Below are 6000 nucleotides of genomic sequence, written 5' to 3'. Positions count from 1 at the left end.
ACAATGCAGCAGTATGATTGGTCTGCAGGAGCCACCCAATCCAGCTCCAGGTGGAAGTGAATCCACAACCTGATTGGCCTACAGGAGAATCCTGGAATTAGCCAATCACGTGCAGCCCATTGTGTAAATAATGTATATAAAGCAGATATTGTGGGGGAACTTCCATTCCTCCTCACCACTATGAGCAGAATAAAGAGCATGAAATCCACTCTCGACTCCGAGTATATTTCAGTATGTTTTAAATTACTGTTGTACTTTTAAAATTATTGTTCTAATTGTTGTAAATCTTGCTTTGTCTTTTTGTGAACTGCCTTGAGGTTGGTTTTTTTGTTTACAATCAAGCAGTGTATAAATTTTATGAAGCAAACAAACAAATAAACAAACAAACTGTACACAGTATTGCGGGTTGCACCGTAGATTTGTATAAAGGAGCCGGGATTTTGGCAGTTTTAGTTTTGATCTCTTTTCTAACCATTTCTAGCATGGAACTCACCCTTTTCACAATGATGTACCCCAGTACAATGTGCAAACTTGGGATTGTGGGGCCATGACTGAACCATGGGTTTTTGCTTTGCGCTTAGATGTCAGATAAGTGAGAAACCCCTGGCACCCACCCTGGTCACTTTGATACACGGTCATATGCAGCACCGGTCGAATCTATCTACTTATCAGCATAATGTTGCCAGAGTTAATGCTTGATTGCAACCACTAGCTGTAATTTGATGTTTCTCAAAGTTATTTTTAAGTGTTTAAACTGTAGGATTGTTGTTGTTGTTTAGTCATTTAGTCGTGTCTGACTCTTTGTGACCCCATGGACCAGAGTATTGCAAATCACTGTCGGTGCCTGTGGAAGAAAAAAACGATTTAATAAATGTTAAAAAATAAGAGGATAATAAAAGCATATTCAAGTTCTCATAGGTACCCTGGTGGGAGACGTGGGATGCTTTAAAGTATAGATGGGTAACATAAAACGTCTTGTGTATCCTGGGTTTTCTTTTCTTAAGGATGTATGAACTCTCAAAATGGGGTCCTATTAAGACTCAAGCTGTGTACCTCCAATCAGACCATTCAGGTTCATAAATCACTTCTGTGAAGCAAGTGCTTAAATTACTGGATGAGTTTTTCCCCCTCTACTGCAACAAAATGTCAACTACCTGGGGATATATTTATCTTTATTTGTACATGGATGACACATAGATTCTCAATATCAGAAGGATGGTATATGTGTGTTACTCTGAAACACTCTCTCTATAAATCTCTTACAGCTGTTCCCTATAATTTACTAGAATTGATTATTCTCTCCACTGATTAGCCACTTTCCACCCTTCACATCCTCCGCTGTAAATTGAAGAAGGAGCCGTATTTCAGTGGGAGAAGAGATCATTACAAACCTACAGGGAGATTTATTTATTCACTATAAGTTAGCAGCTCTTTCTGAATTTGGGTTTTCAGTCAATCCCACATATATTTATATTACAGGGAATGTCCAGAATGTGGTCACTGTCGACATTCACATATGAATCCTGACGATCCCAGATGAATTTTTTGAATGCTTGAGAATAGAAATGTGTTTCCCCATTTTTCAAAGATTTGCAAGTGAAAGCTGACAATCCCATTTAGATGGTTGTCAGCATTCACTGGTACATCCTGGATTGTTGCTGTTGTTGTTATTATTATTATTATTTGGACATTGAAGGCAGTATGAGAGAGCTATCATTGCTTGTGGTGTGCAAACTCCCATTCACCCTGCCCCACACCCCAAGTTTTGCAGTTTTATGTTGTGATTCACAAACCTATGAAACCAGTTTGAAATTGTCATTGAAATTCTACTCAATATTGATCCAGAGCAGATTCCAATGTATAGTTAGCAGAGTGAAACTTAAACACATTGCAGGATTCCCCCCAAAATAGACCAGAGGCATTTCATCCAACAGAACTTTACTGCAACTGAAGGCAAATGAGCATAATAGTCACAAATTCAATACATTCACAAATCCAATACATAAGAAATCCAGTTGCAGCAGACTTAACGTTAAACTTACAAACTTATAATAAGACTAAACCTTAACACTACGTACTACGTACTGTGTACAGAACCCCACACCAGAACTAAAGAGAGATAGAAAGAGAAGGGGAAACCTGGGCTCCTTCTGGCCACTTATTATAGTCAGCATGACTTTGACAGAAGAGATAACAGAACCAGTTTCGACCAGCTGTACTCAGCTTCTCTGAAGTAATAACCCAAACATCACGGACCTTCTGCTTGTTTCTTTCACACAGAGAAGCTCCCAGAACAGTCTTGAAATAAGTAGAATAGGAAAGATCTTTACACATCAGAAAAATACTGTCTTTACTAAGAAATGCAAACTGACAGACATAACCTCCAACATTTCTCCAATGAAAATAGGGAAGTGTTATTCCATTACTACTACTACTACTACTACTACTACAGGTAGATAGCCATGTTGGTCTGCCGTAGTCAAAACAAAACAAAAAAATTCCTTCCAGTAGCACCTTAGAGACCAACTAAGTTTGTTATTGGTGTGAGCTTTTGTGTGCATGCACATGAAAGCTCATTACTGCTACTACTACTACTACTATTACTACTGTTCCTCACTCATCTGACTGCATTGCCCAATAGGGTTGCCATACGTCTGGATTTTCCCAGACATTACTGGGATTTCAATGGCAGAAGTGACGTCTGGGGGTCGGTTCTTTGGCAATTTAACTCTTCCAACCAACTCTTCCAAAAAAAGAGAAAGCTCAACTATTTATTTGTGTCCGGATTTCCACTTCTTGAATTATGGCAACCCTACCCTCCAACATTTCTCCGATGAAAATAGGGACGTCCTAAGGAAAAGTGGGACATTCTGGGATCAAATCAGAAACCAGGACGGCTTCTGTAAATCCAGGACTGTCCCTGGAAAAGAGGGACACTTGGAGGGTCTGGTTTAACAACAACAGGACAAAAGAAAGAAGCATGCACTCAAGCAAGGTGTGTGCGGGGTGTGTGTGTGCGATCCACCCCAGGTGTCATGCCGTGGGGTTTGTGACAACCCCACCCCCAGGCAGATCTGCATGGCAGGACTCGCACCCCTGGTGGGCGGATTTTCATGATTGGCGCGATCGCCGTCGTGAAAATCCACTCACTGATTGTGCAAATACCCCTGGCAATCAGCCTGGCACCCCCTGGTGGGTAGTGCTTGCATCCCCAGTGGGTGCTTTTATGCGATAAGCGATCGGATTTTCACGGTTGGTGCTGTTGCTATCAAAGGGTTAAAAGAGTAGCAGAAACGCTCTAATCACTGAGCAGCTGGAGGTCATTAGGCTTCCAGGAACATGAGTCTGTATAAATAGTCCCCCTGTTTGTTTGTTCTTCCCCTTCTCCCTTTGGGTGTGTGTTTTGCTGAGATGTGTGGTTCGTCGCCAGGATTGTTTTTTGGTGTTTTGTAAATAAACCTTATTTTTTGATTTACAAACCGCATGCTCCAGGACTCCTTTTTGGGAAGATGCTGCCTCTCCTGCCCTTCTTAGCTGCTGCGCGAAATCCTCTGCCGTGGTGAGACTTTTAAAGAAGGAAGTGCACTGGGCATTTACATTAAACTAATTAAAGTTTAATGGGACAGGTTATGGATGTTTGTACGTCAAGAAGGAGATAAGGAGAGCAGTTCAGAGTGATTTATGCAAGGACTGGAGTGAAGACAGAAGCGGTTGCCGACAACGAAAGCCTCCAAAGCAGCTTGAGTCCTGCAACGTGCCTAGAAAAGTTTTAAAGAGGCACTGCGCAGTTTGTACTCGCTGGAAGACGTCTGATTCCTCAAGGAGCCACCTCAGCAGCTGGGAGACGGTCTACAGGTGTGTGAGTATCGTTCCTAAGCCCCAGGGAGGATGGCAGAGTCCCAGGAAAGTTTTACTGTCCCGTTTACGCGACTCAATGGGAAAAATTGGCAAGATTGGAAGGCTAGAGTAAGGGTTTGGTTGCAAGCAAAAGAGTTGTGGAGCTGTACTGAAGCACCGCCTTTACAGGCAGCTGCAGACGCGTCTGCAGAAGCCAAAGCAGCAGCAGCAGCTTCACAGAAACGCGACAGGAAAGCCCAAGGTCTACTAGTTTTGGCAGTGGGACCAGAGCAAATGCCTTATGTTTCTGAGTTAAAGAACACGCATGAGGTCTGGACGGTTCTGCAGCGGTTAAATTCCAGAAACACTGCGGGGGCCAAGATCCATGCTACAAGATGTTTGTTTGATTTACGTCTCCAACCGGGAGCGTGTGTGAAAGAACATATTGCCAAAATGGTGTCTGCCTTTAATCAACTAAGGCAGCTGGGCATTCCTTTCTCTATGGAGCAGCAGTCATACATATTGTTGTCTTCTCTTGATAAAAGCTATGAGACTCTAGCTCTAACTTTGGAAGCTATGCCTTCAACTGAATTAACCCTTGAATACATTTCTTCTCGGCTTGCGGATGAACAGGATAAAAGGCAAAGAGAAAGAGGTTTGTCTTTAAAGGGGAGTTATGCTGTGCCTAAGAGTGTTGATGCTGAGTTTGAGCACACAGTAAATGCTTTTGCAGCTAGACACTGTTTTCACTGTGGTTCCCCTTCCCACCTAATCAGGAATTGCACACGTGAACCTGGTCAAGACAGCAACAAGGCCGTTACCCCTAGTTACCAGACAAGGAGTTCCAGGGGACGTCGAAGAAGAGGAGGAGGTCGTGGCTACTCCCACAGCACACAGCACATGGCTTCAGCAATGGCGTTGATGCAAGGGCGTGGCCAAGGCAGCAATCTACGCTGGTTGATCGACAGTGGTGCATCTCACCACCTGGTGGCGCCATCTAGTGTACGTTTGCAGAATTGCAGACATTTGCTAACCCCTAAAGTTGTGACAATGGCAGATTCAACTAAACGTTCCTTAGAGACTGTAGGCACAGTGTTCTTGAATTGTTTGCAAACAGAAATTGATGCCTACGTGCTAAAGGGACTGAAGGGGTGTATTTTGTCTGTGTCAGAACTTGATAGAAATGGGTTTAAAACTGTGTTTGAAAATGGGGTTTGCACTATTTCAAAGAATAACGTATCTCTTTTGCAGGTGGAATGCAGAAATGGGTTATATTATTTTGAGACAAGTCCAGATGAAGTTGAACAGGTTCATGCTGGTTGTGTGAACACGCCTACCCATAATTCTTGTGTTCATTTATGGCACCGCCGTTTAGGGCATATTAATTTTCAGTATGTTAAAAGGCAACCTGAATTATCAGAAGGGTGCAAATTGAACAAATGTACTAAGTATTTGGATTGTACTGCATGCAAAAGTGCGAAGGTTCATAGATGCAGCTATCCCAGTTCAGATAGGAAATCTGACAAAGTATTCCAACTTGTGCATATGGACCTATGTGGCCCAATGCCTGTTGCTAGCATGGGAGGTTCGAAGTATGCACTGTGTCTCTCGGATGACAAAACAAAGGTTACATGGTTTTTTCCTCTCAAAACAAAAGCAGATACTGCAGAAACAGTTAAAAATTGGGTTCATGCGGTAGAACTTGAATTCGGTACTAGAGTACTTGCTTTTCAGACAGACAGAGGGTCAGAATTTACCGGGTCTGTGTTGCAGAATTTCTTTAAGAAAAAGGGAATTAAGCATCGTCTGTCTACACCTTATTCCCCCCAAGAAGGAGGCGTGGCCGAACGTAAAAATAGGGTTCTGCAAGAGTTGGCAAACTCTATGTTGTTTGATGCTAAACTTCCTCAAACTTACTGGGCGGAAGCCTGGCAGGCGGCTACTCATATTCTGAACCGAGTATATAATTCGGTAATTGATACTACGCCTTATTTTGCTTTATATGGGAAGAAGCCCAAAGTTTATTACTTTCGGGTGTTTGGATCTCAAGCCTATGTACTTATCCCAAAAGCGTTAAGGAAAAAGGGAAGTCCAAGGGCTAGGAAACTCATCTTTTGCGGGTACGAACCACATGCCAAATCTTGGAGGTTTGTGGACCCAGGT

This window comes from Podarcis melisellensis (genome assembly GCF_964234715.1).
Source record: "Podarcis melisellensis genome assembly, chromosome: 5".
NCBI classification, from domain to species: Eukaryota; Metazoa; Chordata; class Lepidosauria; order Squamata; family Lacertidae; genus Podarcis; species Podarcis melisellensis.
Note: the sequence above shows the minus strand (reverse complement) of the source record.